At 44.7% G+C, this 14,874-nt stretch overlaps 1 protein-coding gene across 2 annotated transcripts in view; it reads right to left on the bottom strand.

The window, feature by feature from the left end:
• Positions 1–14,874, bottom strand: part of LOC126481227 (nephrin-like) — a 667,514-nt gene that overhangs the window by 395,445 nt on the left and 257,195 nt on the right. The gene's annotated exons all lie outside the window — the stretch shown is intronic.

Here is a 14,874-nt window from a genome sequence, read left to right as displayed (position 1 = left end):
TCGACATTTTTATTTTATATTATATTTTTTTCGTAGTTTTCGGTAAATATGTGAAATTGTTCTTTTGAAGTTGTAGTAGAACATAATTTTACTTTCACTGTATGAAGGGGTCTTTCTACATTCTCAGCTTTCAACACGTCCAGCCTTTGTCTTTGACTGTGCGAAGCAAGTGCAGGTGGTAGAAAAGAAGTGTTTCGGATGCACTGGGAGGAGGAGCTGTGTGGGTGGGTGGCTGTGGGGATGGAATAACGAGAAATCCGATGTGAATCAATAGCACACCGGTTGCGTTACAAAATAATTTCAATCCAACTACTCTGCTATTTCTTCGCACCGGCATTCTTCAAAGGCAGTTACTGAAAATGATGAACAAAAATCTAGAAGACAAGATCGATATTTTCGGCGGATGGAGACATGTAATGGGAAATGCCGGTGGTATCGGCGCTCGGCGCTACCAACAGAAACTGCAACATTTAGCTTCACCACGCAATTTTCCAACATCAGCGTGAATAAAGGTTTCTTTCGACATGCAGCCAATGACAAATTAAGAAAACAGGGTGTGAGAGGATAACTGGAATGAAATATTGCATGACAGTCCACCATGTACACAGTTGGTAATTAACAAAACAACAGCCGACCATAAAAAGATTGTAACACAAACTTTTCATCTACACAATGACCGATTCATAATTTAAAGATTTTCAGATTAAGTGTTTTTCTTCCACTTCTTCCTCTAAGGGGGATAGGCAGGCTGCTAGCTTGTTGATGTACAGAATATCTAACAATAAATCAATACTTAAATATACAAGTCTAAAACCGGCAGTATATTACAATGTGCAGCCGATATTTACATAGGCCAATAAGTTGACAACTTGCCTCCGATATATCGATACTTTCTGTCAGTATATCAAGCGATTGCAATGACTCTTTTAAATATCAATATGTAAGATTATCGATATTAGTTTGATGAAGATCTTTTAAGCGCATTAATCCACAATGACTCACGTCACTGTATTCGACAACGGTAGATCTGATGAACTGTGATCATTCCACCATCATGCGACATTTGCATGCAATGGCGAAGGTTCAAAAATCGGGTGCTTACGTACCGCATGCTCTAAGCCTGGCGCGTGGCGGTGTATGCATCTCCGCTTGCTCATCATCAATTGGCTTGATAACGACACGGACTATTCCTGCCCTGTATCGTTGTTAGTGACGAGAAATGGTGTCTTTACGCTAACATAAGGAAAAGAAAGGAATAATCGTGCTCTAACAAAACAGCAACTCCAAGCACAAATACCTACCCGCATCGACAAAAGATATTGTTCTGCATCTCGTGGACCACCAACGACGTGGTGTACTATGGACTGCTTCTCTAGGGGTAACCATCACCGCTGACATTTACAGTGAACAACTGAGACGTCTTGCAGACGCAGTGGAAGAACAACGACCAGGAAGACTGCGAGAAGTGCTGCTAATGCACGATAACGCACTCCCGCATTCTGCTACACTAACAAAAAATGTACACATTCCGCACCCACCTTGTTCATGTATTCTTGCGTCATCAGATTTTCACCTTTTCCGCTGTCTATCGAAAGCTTCAAGGAACTTACTTTCTGGATGAAAATGCGCTCCTAACATGGCGCAACGAGTCCTTTGCCCGCAAGACCATGAGACCTGTACACTCGCGTAACCGAAAAATTACCCCAGCGTCGGCAGATTGTTGTACATAATGAAAGAGAATATATTATTGATGACTAAAGTCTGTTATGTGGATCAGTTGCGTGCTTTAAACGTATAGAATAACGATATTAACTTATGCAACAACCCGATATGTCGTATCTAGATCGTGTGTGGCAGTTAAATCAGACAGAGTATAACGTAAGATTCGCAAGCTTAGCTTCTGATGTAACTAGGCCAACTTATGCGGTATGATTGATTGACGGTCGTGAAGTGGAGAGACGCGGACTGCGTGAGATCTTTTCTGGAGCTGCAGTCGAGGTGGCGCTTGATACTTTGCTTCTCGTCTGTCGTCGAGTCGTTTAACTGGCGACTCTGCCCTAAACAAATGCACTTCCTCCTCGCGGGAAGCGAGGGAAGAGGCGTGACAGGAGTCCCGGCCGTTAGTTTTTGTAAGTGATTGGCTGCTGACGTGTGGCGAGCCAGACTGCCGCCATGTGGAGCGGTAACAGGCCGCTGGACCGAGCGCCGGCTAGTGTCCCACGGTGGTGGGCAGAGACAGGCAGTCCAGCAGTACACCTGCCACGCGGAGCAGCCGCCGCCACGTTGTTAGTCCCAATCAGGCTAATTCTCGCGTGTCCGCCCGCCGTCAACTGGCGCGTCTTGTCAACTGCGCCACCCTTCCCTTCCCTTCCACTCGCAAGCGGCTGACGGCAGCTTTATTTTAAGCGGCCTGGCTTGAGTGGCTGACAAAGGCGCAGTCACGGCAACCTGTGACTGGTGGCTGTTGCTTAGCAGTTTGCCACTACTACTACTACTACTACTAGTAGTAGTAGTAGTAATAGTAGTAGTAGTAGTAGTACCGGTGGTACTGGTAGTTTTATTCATCTGTAGATCCCTTTACAAGGATATTGGACATATCATGGTATAAAGTTGAAGAACAACAAAAATAACGTTGTTTGTCCAGCGTGTGGAACTTCTTGGTGGTGATTCCGCAACATTTTTAAATGTGTAGGTCTCTCTGCATCGTTTTCAGAGCATGAAGTTTTGTCAGCAACCCATCGTGCCTGTGTCCGAGCCTCATATCAGAGTTACACATAGACCTGAAGATGACCCAGAGAGAGCAAGACATGCCACCTTACAGTGTGTCGTGGAGGTACAAAAGAAAAACGTTCAAATGGCTTTAAGCACTATGGGTTTTAAAATCTGAGGCCATCAGTACCCTAAACTTAGAAAAAGGGCTCAAATGGCTCTGAGCACTATGGCACTTAACTTCTGAGGTCATCACTCCCCTAGAACTTAGAACTACTTAAACCTAACTAACCTAAGGACATAACACACATCCATGCCCGAGGCAGGATTTTTTTTCGTTGATCTAATTTGGTCTATATTGTTCGCTGAAGTTTTTCGTGGCGGACATCCTATGACACTCGTTGAGGTTGTTCGTTGATACGTTCACACAGTTTGTTTTATTACAGAGGGTAGCTAAACCCTCTGACCGAACACGCTAAGCTACCGTGCCGACAGGCAAGATTCGAACCTGAGACCGTAGCAGCCGCGTGGTTCCGGACTGAAGAACCTAGAACCGCTCGGTCACTACGGCCGGCTGTGGCGGAGGATATTTGCCCACTCTCCCTGGACCATTCGTGAATGGGTCCTAGAGGAGTGGCTCTGGAAAAACATCCGCATGAGCTCTAATTTCTCTAGTGTGTCAAATTATTCTGACGCAATTCTTTTTAACTATGCGACGAAGTACGAGCATAGGTCTCCGCCGCATTTTTTAGTTAGCAAAAACACGCTGAGGAAATCCATTTGCAACAGTAGCTGAAACGTCGGAGAATTTTACACATTGACAATGCAAACCACGTACTCGGAAGAATGTTATTGAATATGAGACGAAGATTTACGTCAGGCGAAACGTTGTCTGGTCCAGAAACAAACGAGTCAAGACTTTTTTTTTTTTTTTTTGTCATCAGCCCTCTGACTGGTTTGACGGCCCACCACGAATTCCTTTCCTGTGCTAACCTTCTCATCTCAGATTAGCACTTGTAAGCTATGTCCTCAGTTATTTAGTAGATATGACCCATTCTCTGTCTTTCTCTACAGTCTTCACCATCTACAGCTCCCTCTAGTACCATGGAAGTTATACCCTAATCTCTTAACAAATGACCAATCATCTGTCGGTGTTTTCCGAATATTAATTTCGTCGTTGATTCTGCTTAGAACCTTCTCATTCCTTACCTTATCAGTTCACCTAATTTTCAACATTCTTCTGTAGTACCACATCGCAAATGCTTCGATTCTCTTCTGTCCCGGTTTTGCCGGCCACGGTGGTCTAGCGGTTCTGGCGCTGCAGTCCGGAACCGCGGGACTGCTGCGGTCGCAGGTTCGAATCCTGCCTCGGGCATGGGTGTGTGTGGTGTCCTTACTGTTAGTTAGGTTTAAGTAGTTCTAAGTTCTAGGGGACTTATGACCTAAGATGTTGAGTCCCATAGTGCTCAGAGCCATTTGAACCATTTTTTTTGTCCCGGTTTTCCAACAGTCTATGCGTCACTTCCACACAATGCTGTGCTCCAAATGTGCATCCTCAGAAATTTGTTTCTCACATTAAGGCCTGTGTTTGATACTGGTAGATCTCGCTTGGTCACGAATGCCCTTTTTGCCAGTGCTAGTTTGCTTGCTCCGTCCGTCATGGGATATTTTGCTGCCAAGGTAGCAGAATTCCTCAAGTTCATCTTCTTCGTGATCGCCAATTAAATGGTTCATATGGCTCTAAGCACTATGGGGCCTAACATCTGAGGTCATCAGTCCCTTAGACTTAGAACTACTTAAACCTAACTAACCTAAGGACATCACACACATCCGTGCCCGAGGCAGGATACGAACCTGCGACCGTAGCGGTCGCGCGGTCCAGACTGAAGCGCCTAGAACCGCTCGGCCACCCCGGCCGGCTTATAGGTTTTACACTCTCTTTAACATGTGCACTTCATTCTTGATTGGAACTTATAAGCGAGAATCATTCTGATATCTCTGACAGTGTAACACCTGTACCGACTTTATTGTTTCTAAATTGACAGGGTACGCAATCTCGACGAGCATTTAAGTGTAGAAGTTGGGATAGTAACACAACTAATCGAATGCAGATGGTTTCTGTTTCCTGACATAAGCAAACGTTGTGTTGATGTTTGTACTGTAGTAGACTGTAGTCCTAAGCAGATGAAGTCGTACCTGGTGACGGAGCTTGCAGACATGATTGAAATGGTTCAAATGGCTCTGAGCACTATGGGACTTAATATCTGAGGTCATCAGTCCCCTAGAACTTAGAACTACTTAAACCTAACTAACCTAAGGACATCACACACATCCATGCCCGAGGCAGGATTCGAACTTGCCACCATAGCGTTTGCCCGGCTCCAGAATGTAGCGCCTAGAACCGCTCGGCCACACCGGCCGGCAATGTTGAGAGATTTGTGAGTAAAATACTATTCGCCAAATTTCTTCACACTGTTTAGTTTTCTGTAGTTCTGAATGCTTGTATTGTTCTTTTTCGTTTGTTTTGTTGTATGGAGACGTATGACAAGCATTCTGTGTACCAGTCCGCCTCCGTTATTTGTTTTAGTGGGTTTACTTCCTTGCGTATTTATTGATTATCTCGAGTTACTTACATGTCCCACAGATAGAAGGGGCATTCAATAAGTAATGCAGTAGCTTCTCTTTTTCTAGTCCAATTTCGCTTGAAAAACTGATGAATGTGTTGTTGAACATTATGAAATAGTCCCGCATGAGTCCCTATTGTTTCACGAAGTTCCGACAGGTGGTGATACTATACGTAGCCCTCACAATAGCATCTGTTATGGAGGTGCGTTCCAAGCGGAGAGCTGTTATTGACAATTTTGGTAAACATTTTAGGAATACAGTGATCAATAGATTATTATATTTTGACTAACGTTCAGTCTTGATCACACCATTTATGTTTCAATGACATAGGTAACCGGTTTCGGTTATTTTTACGTAACCATCATCAGACCCATGGCTCCCTTAGGATGGTAGGCGGAGCTCTCCTCAACTGCTACGAAGTCAACGATCATCCCCGAAGTGTACTGTGCTATCCTCACGAAACTGAAGAAACGACTTCAGCGGGTTCGTCGCCGCAAAAACACAAGCGAACTTCTAGTTTTCTATGGCAACGAAAGGCCTCACACAAGTCTGCGAACTCGACAGGATGACGCAAATCTTCAGTGCGGATGTCCCAATTTCCAACTTCCATATATTTGGCGCAGTACGTGGGTCATAGGGAGATTACTAAAGCACAAAGATTTTGTCTCCGACTTCGACCAGTAGAGTGGTACCACGGTAGCATACACTAAGGTAGAGTGAGGCTGTCTGAACGGAAATTATGTTGAAAGATACAGTTCTGTATCCGAAAAGGAGTGAGGAATAAAATGGTGGATTGGTTTCCCGAATAAACCCAATGTGCGTTCAGAAACAAGGTGTTTCATTACTTTTTGAACGCCCCTCGTACATTGCTGCCCATTAAATAATACAGTACCACGAAAGATAGAAATTACGAAATTTCACTTACTGTTCTCGTATAGCATAGTAGGAAGAATATATGATCAACCATTTTGATGATTTGGGAGTGTATACGGTGCGCAATTTAGTACACAGGCCTGCCATCTGTGACAGTAACAGAAACTCTAACCAGACTGGACATCGATTCGAATCGAGCTTAGATTGCAGACAAATGTATGTCATTCCAAGCTGTGACAACGATTCATCAGTGATAGTGGCTCACCAGTGGTGTCGTGTCTGTCTCTTGGTAACAGACTATCAGGTGTTTTCATCGAGTGCTGGCAAGAGCTACAGTCAGACAACCTGCTTATCCAGATAAGTAAGGATAGCCGGCTGCGGTGGCCGTGCGGTTCTAGGCACTTCAGTCCGGAACCGTGTGACTGCTACGGTCGCCGGTTCGAATCCTGCCTCGGGCATTGATGTGTGCGATGTCCTTAGGTTAGTTAGGTTTAAGTAGTTCTAAGTTCTAGGGGACTGATGACCTCAGAAGTTAAGTCCAATAGTGCTCAGAGCCATTTGAACCATTTGAGTCCCATAGTGCTCAGAGCCATTTGAACCACGTAAGGATAGCATGAACAGTCTGCTTTATTGCGTTGTATTATTGAAAGGAGCAAACCACTCGTACACTTGAGGCGTTCGCATAGCGTCATCTTGGTTAACTGTTTTCAACGTTAAAACAGTTTCAGCAGCATTTTTACCAAGTAGAAAACATCATTTCACTGCTGCACGTTGTTCACTTAAACTTGTGATCATAAAAAACTAAACAAGAACAAAACAGCGCTAGCAAAAATTGTCACGGGCAGATGAACACAATACGCCAGGTCGAGAACATAGGCGGAACTGAACTGGCAAATGAGTTGCGCTATACATGCCTTGCGGTAGAAATGCGTACTACACAAGTTGCGGCCATGGCAATGTTACTCCGATTTTTGTTTTTTTTTTTGTTTTTTTTTTTTTTTTTTTTTTCTTTTGGTACTCATCGTATGAGGAAAATGTAAGCTGGACAGAACACGCCTGATTTTCTCATTTTAAGGGGGGATCGTTTTGACATTAGTGACGTTTGGGAAGACATTCGGAGTTTGATGCACATCGTTTAAACGCATCGATTGGCTTGTCAACAACACCAACCATTCACATCCTTCAGCGTCAATGGTGACGAAAAATGATGTCTTAATTCTAACATACCGAAAAGAAAAGAATGACAGAGCCGAGCAAAGTTGCAACTCACCTTACAAAAATCTGCCCGCATCCACAAAAGGCATTTTTATGCATCTGGTGGTACAGCGACGGTATCGTGTGTTATGAACTGCTTGCCTGAGGTGTAGCCATCACTCCTGACATTTACTGTCAACAACTGAGACGTCTTACAGGCGCAGTCCAAGAACAAGGACAAGGAAGTCTGTGTCATGCTGCTACACGATAACGTCCGCTCGCATCTGCTAGACAGTCAGAAAACGCTGTACAGGATTTCAGTTTGGAAGTCTTTCCACACCCACCTCATTCACGTGATGTTGCGCCCACAGATTTTCATCTTTTCCAATCTCTATCAAATGGTTCAAACGGCTCTGAGCACTATCGTTCCGACCTCTACCGAACAATCTTCAAGGACCTTTGTTTCCTGATAAAAATGAGCTCTGAACAGGGTTAGACGTGATCTTGGCCTCAAATCCACGTGATTTCTGTAGTCGTGTAATCGAAAATTTGCTCCAGCGTTGGTAGGCTGTTGTAAAAAGTGAAGGAGAATATGTTATTGATGACTGAAGTCTCTGTTATGTACGTCTATTGTGTTGTGCGGCCGCTGTGGAAGAGTGGTTCTAGGCGCTTCAGTCCGGAACCACACGGCCGCTACGGTCGCAGGTTCGAATCCTGCCTCGGGCATGGATGTGTGTGATGTCCTTAGCTTAGTCAGAAAATAGTTCAAATGGCTCTGAGCACTATGGGACTTAACATCTGAGGTCATCGGTCCCCTAGAACTTAGAACTACTTTAACCTAACTAACCTAAAGACATCACACACATCTATGCCCGAGGCAGGATTCGAGCCTGCGACGCTAGCAGTCGCGCGGTTCCAGACTGAAGCGCCTAGAACCGCATGGCCACCGCGGCCGGCTAAGTTAGTTAGGTTTAAGTAGTCTAGGCGACTGATGAACTCAGATGTTAAGTCCCATTGTGCTTAGAGCCGTTTGATCCATCTATTGTGTTGATTAACCTTACGCAAAAACGCCACGAAGCTGTGCACCAACGCAATACATGCAAACCATTCGGAACATTCTAGATGCAGAGGGCTACAGATATGTAAACATGAAGAATAAAATTGTAGAATGATAACATTTTTTTATTAAAAAGGAGTTAAGAGTTCAAAACATAAAAAATTCCACGGCATTTCTTTTCAGCACACTCTCGTAAATGACGTTTCAGCATTCATTTCACTGCGTGCCAGTTTGACGTCGATTGTATGTCGACTCAGAGGGCTGGAATTTTAAGGCCCAGCAGTGCATTTGAAATACCTAAAGAAAATGTTTTGCTGTACTGTAATATTCCATCAAATACGGGAGATTAGTAAATATGCAGCTCGAAGGAAAACTGACGCAGATCGTTGCCCGCCGGGGCGTTATTCTGCCGTCTTTATTTACTTTTGCCACTTTTCTCTGCTCGTTCAAGCTGCTACGGAGCCAGAGAAATTTACAGCGACGTTTATTGCGGCGACCGCTGTAAGTTCGGGAATGGAGCAGCGGCTGTTGCTGGTGCACGTGTTTTCTGCTTGCCGGCGGACTGTCACGGCCGCACGCGCGCGTGCCCCACAACACACGCGCCGGAGCCGGGCAGCAGCTCGCGCCAAAAGGGCGCTCGCCTCACAGCGCCCGCCGCTGCCCGCTGGGCCGTGCGCTCGTGCGCCGGCGGCTCGCGGCTCGCGGCTCGCCGCAAAGAGTAGCGGCCAGTGCGTGACCTGCTGGCTCAAATTATCGGACTTTGATCCAATACTGCTCTCTGCACCCACTCCGCGTCATGTGCACTCCGACGTAATGCGAGTCTTTTTTCCGATGTTGAATCGTTATTTCGGGAAAGGCAACTGTCAATCCAGTGAAAATGGCTACCAGTGCTGTGTATGAACTCAAATTTAGATCTTTTGCGGTTGCATCTGACTCGCATACCACATTCGTCGAAATGTTTTTTCGAATTTAGTGATAATGAAAACTCACTATGAATCATCTACTATATAATTATATAAGGGGCGATCAAAAAGATTCCGCTTGACAGCTTTGCTGCAGCGGGTATGCAATGAAGTGCGACTCCGATGTGGGTATGCGGTATTGGAAAGGAGTATAAAGGCAGGGTTCCTATGAAAGTAAACCGAGCGAGGTGACGCAGTGGTTAGCACACTGGACTCCCATTCGCGAGGACGACGGCTCCATCCCGCGTCCAGCCATCCTGGTTTAAGTTATCTGTGATTTCCCTAAATCACCTCAGCAAATGGCGGGATGGTTCCTTTGAAAGCGTACGGCCGACATCCTTCCCTATCCGATGATACCGATGACCTCGCAGTTTGGTCTCCTCCCCCCGAAACAACCACACCCTATGAAAGTAATACACAATCTCTGAAGCATAAATGTGTCGAATTTACAATGAAAGTAGTAGACATAAACAGCAATAACGGATTTACATAGTTTCTTTCATAACACGATTAACGAAATAAGACTTTTGCATCTCCTGGATGGAAATTGGTAAAAGGTACTTTTGTCATGTTGTGTTATTACACTACTGGCCATTAACTTTGCCACACCACGAAGAAGACGTGCTACAGACGAGAAATTTAACCGACAGGAAGAAGATGCTGTGGTACGCAAATCATTAGCTTTTCAGAGCATTCACATAAGGTTGGCGCCGGTGGCGACCCTTACAACGTGCTGACATTAGGAAACTTTCCAACCGATTTCTCATACACAAACAGCAGTTGACCGTGGTAGCCTGTTGAAACGTTGTTGCGATGCCTCGTGTAAGGAGGAGAAATGCGTACCATCACGTTTCCGACTTTGATAAAGGTCGGATTGTAGCCCATCGCGACATTGCTGCTCGCGTTGGTCGAGATCCAATGACTGTTAGCAGAATATGGAATCAGAGGGTTCAGGAGGTTAATACGAAACGCCATGCTGGATCCCAACGGCCTCGTATCACTAGCAGTCGAGACGACAGGCATCTTATCCACATGGCTGTAACGGATCGTGCAGCCACGTCTCGATCCCTGAGTCAACAGATGGGGACGTTTGCAAGACAACAACCATCTGCACAAACAGTTCGATCTCGTTTGCAGCAGCATGGACTATCAGCTCGGAGACCAGGGCTGCGGTTACCCTTGACGCTGCATCACAGACAAGAGCGCCTGTGATGGTGTACTCAACGACGACCCTGGGTTTACGAATGGCAAAACCTCATTTTTTCGGATGAATCCAGGTTCTGTTTACAGCATCATGATGGTCGCATCCGTGTTTGGCGACATCGCAGTGAACGCACATTGGAAGCGTGTGTTCGTCATCGCCATACTGGCGTATCACGCGGCGTGATGGTATCGGATGCCATTGGTTACACGTCTCGGTTACCTCTTCTTCGCATTGACGGCACTTTGAACAGTGGACGTTACATTTCAGATGTGTTACGACCCATGGCTCTACCCTTCATTCGATCCCTGCGAAACCCTACATTTCAGCAAGATAATGCACGACCACATGTTGCAGGTCCTGTACGGGCCTTTCTGGATACAGAGGATGTTCGACTGCTGCCCTGGCCAGCACATTCTCCTGATCTCTCACCAATTGAAAACGGCAGGTCATTGGTGGCCGAGCAATTGGCTCGTCACAATACCCCAGTCACTACTCTTGATGAACTGTGGTATCGTGTTGAAGCTGCATGGGCAGCTGTACCCGTACACGCCATCCAAGCTCTGTTTGACTCAATGCCCAGGCGTATCAAGGCCGTTATTACGGCCAGAGGTGGTTGTTCTGGGTACTGACTTCTCAGGATCTATGCATGCAAACTGCGTGAAAATATAATCACATGTCAGTTCTAGTATAATATATTTGCCCAATGAATACTCGTTTATCATCTGTATCTCTTCCTGGTGTAGCAATTTTAATGGCCAATAGTGTACATTGTTCTTTATCCACTCTCCGTTCTTCCGAATTACCTCAAAAATTTCATCGGCATTGACTTTGTTACGGTTGTAGTTCTTGCAACGAAGTTGTTGCCGACTCCTCTCGTACCGCTCGCTCACGTACGGCCTCAAATTGCCTTCCATTGCGAGAAACACGCCTTGCAAGTAATTCACAAAGGTTTTCCTCGGGGTTCGGATCCGTTTTACTTGTAGGCTAGGGCAAGACATCTACATCTGTGTTTTAAAACAACTTTTTTGTTGTGCAGAAACCTACACAGATGCATCATTCTGTTGAAACATTAAACTTTCGTCCCCTAGGTCCTCGCACATTCTAATCAATACCATCTCTAGAATCTCAGCGTAAATTTTATAGTTCATTTTAGTGTTCATCCAAGTAATGCGTGATACACCATTAGAACAGGACGATGTCCAAAACATACCACTTCGTCAACCAAAATTTGTGCTCATTCTTACCTGTTGCTGTGTTCTCAGCCCGTGCCAGTCGTATTTAAACCCATTCGGACTCTCTACATTAAAAACTTTCTCATCACTGAAGATCATTTCTTTGCCACTCTAAATTTTATTACCTATGTGTTACAGCAAACTCCAATCCAGCCCGTTTTGTGTTTGGGTATCAGAGCAGGTTTCTGCAGTCGTTTCTGGAATGCAAGTTGTTTCAATTTGACAAAATGTATTGCAGATATCTGGTACTTTCTAGAAGCTGTAAATCAGCATCAAGTTCAGAGGAACAACAGTTTGTGACCCTTGCTTTGTTCAAAAGTATCCGTTTTCATGTGTCAGATAATTTTCTAATTTCCCCCCGTTTCCGTCTGTCGATGTCGTGCACCGAATCTGACGAAGTTATAAATCACTGTACTAGAGTGGTTCAACTTCTTGGCGAATTGCCGATGAGGGAGCTCCATTTCCTTCAACGCAATGACTTATGCTTCTTCCTCGCATGGTAATTGTTCTCCACGTAGCTTATGACATTCATAGTTAATGTACACAGTACGCACTGTCACTAATGGTGTCTGCAGGACAGGCCCGTACTAACATCCCATAGGGGCGACTGCCTTTATAGCGAATTCCATACTCTGACACCTGAATCGTTAATGTCTGATTATATACTGTACTTCTGACATCATGCCGGCCGCGGTGGTCTAGCGGTTCTGGCGCTGCAGTCCGGAACCGCGGAACTGCTACGGTCGCAGGTTCGAATCCTGCTTCGGGCATGGGTGTGTGTGATGTCCTTAGGTTAGTTAGGTTTAAGTAGTTCTAAGTTCTAGGGGACTTATGACCTAAGATGTTGAGCCCCATAGTGCTCAGAGCCATTTGAACCATTTGAACTTCTGACATCAAATCCGACAACATTTGACTCCATTTGTCAGCATACTAGGAAACATACTATTGCATATACAATGTTCGCAACTATTCCAACAGACTTATCCATGTCTTCATAGTGATTTCCACTACTGTAGCTTCGGTTCAGTGTGGCATTCGTATCTTTCCGACGTGCGTGCTCTAAATGCGGAAACTAGACCTATGGGGACGTCAATACCAAATGCATCCAAACAGGACCAACGTGCCGGTATTCTTTTCTCAGTTGCCGAAAGACAAACATCCATAGAAACCCGTCGGAGAACGAAGAATGTGTATGAGGCAGCAAATCTGCCGAAGGCCACCGTTGTGAAAGGTTGCGCCACATGGGCTACTATTGCTTCATGATAACTCACGTCACCGTATCACAAACGTCGTAATGCAGAATTTACTCAATCTCAATTTGGAGATATTCGAGCACCCGGCCTGTTGTCTTGATTTGTCCCCATGCGATTATCATGCCTTAGGTCCCTAAAAAAGGCCTTGATGTATCAACGATTGCTGTCGGACAGTGATCAGCAGCAGTTAGCTCCGGGCATTCGAATGGAAACATTTTGACCGCCTCTTATATTATCGACAATTTCTTCTTAAAGACAGCGCTACAACGTAATCAATTTTCGTTGATTTTTTTGTCTGTCTATTTCTTGTTTCTTCCCAAAAACCTCTTGTATATTCACTCTGTTTCGTCCTCCGCTCTTCCATCCACTTTTTTTGCGTTTTTTTCTCTTTGGGCGTTTTCTCAAATTTCAGTTCTCTGATTTTTTTCTTTGTAATTTTTCCAGTCTGTCGTGCATTCTGTGAATATGTTTATTTTCTTAAAGTCTTCCATCGCTTCCTTTACAGAGGTGGTTAGTTCGTCACTTATGTTAAAAAATTTTCTTGTTCTGTCTGTCCTCGTTCTTCCTTTGCGTGAGTCTGTAGATCTTGTCTGCAAACATCTCTGTCTGTTCGTGTAGTTCTTTTGTCGTAGAGTTCTCCACTGGCCGGTAGATCTTTCTCACTATTTGCCTCTCTTGTTTTTCTGTCTCTCTCATTTTCGCTGTAGTCACGATTGCTGTTCTTCGTTATCCCTAAAATGACTTTTTTAAGTACCTTAATTTGGGACTGATGGAGGTATTTCTTTTGTTATAGTCGTTCCATGTAAGACTGTACACCTTCTGTAGTTTTAAGAACCTTTCTCCATTGTATGTTCAGTCCTGTTTCGTGTATAATCTCTCCCAGATATTTAAAACTTTCTACTTTTGTTACCTTTCCGTTCTTAGTTTCCAGTGAGTGTCCGTCTGAGGATATTGCGTCCATGTACTGTGGTTTTAGTTTTCTTCACTTGTTTTTATTCTTCGAGTCATCATTCTTTTGACTATTTTGATGCCACGAATTTCTCTCCTGTACCAACCTCTTCATCTCAGAGTGGCACTTGTAACCTACGTCCTTAATTATTTGTTGGATGTATTACAATCTCTTCTACAGTTTTTACCTCTACAGTGCACGGAAGTTACTCTGTAATGTTTTGAAACATATCCTATCATCCTATCCTGTCACTGCTACTTGCTACTTACAAGTGACTTTTCTGGTGTTTTACTTGAACATTGTATAATGTTGTGTTTGAAAAGATGAATGAACGAATTCCTCATTGACACTACTGCATTTAAAATCTGCACGTCCTTGCATCCCACTCCTTCCTCTTGTCAATGCTTTTCGTATGCTCCATTCTTCCCCGATTCCTCGGAACCTCCTCACTGTTTACAGCATCAGTCTAATCAGTTTTCGACCTTCTTCTGTGGCACGAGATCTCGAATGCTACGAGTTTTTTTCCAGTTTTCCTACAGTCCATGTTTCACTGACATACAATGGTTCAAATGGCTCTGAGCACTATGGGACTTAACAACTATGGTCATCAGTCCCCTAGAACTTAGAACTACTTAAACCCAACTAACCTAAGGACATCACACAACACCCAGTCATCACGAGGCAGAGAAAATCCCTGACCCCGCCGGGAATCGAACCCGGGAACCCGGGCGTGGGAAGCGAGAACGCTACCGCACGACCACGAGCTGCGGACACTGACATACAATGCTCCAAACGTACATTCTCAAAAATTTCTTC

Source organism: Schistocerca serialis, chromosome 5, assembly GCF_023864345.2.
Source record: "Schistocerca serialis cubense isolate TAMUIC-IGC-003099 chromosome 5, iqSchSeri2.2, whole genome shotgun sequence".
Lineage (NCBI taxonomy): Eukaryota > Metazoa > Arthropoda > Insecta > Orthoptera > Acrididae > Schistocerca > Schistocerca serialis.
Note: the sequence above shows the minus strand (reverse complement) of the source record. Positions and strands in the feature narration are given on the sequence as shown.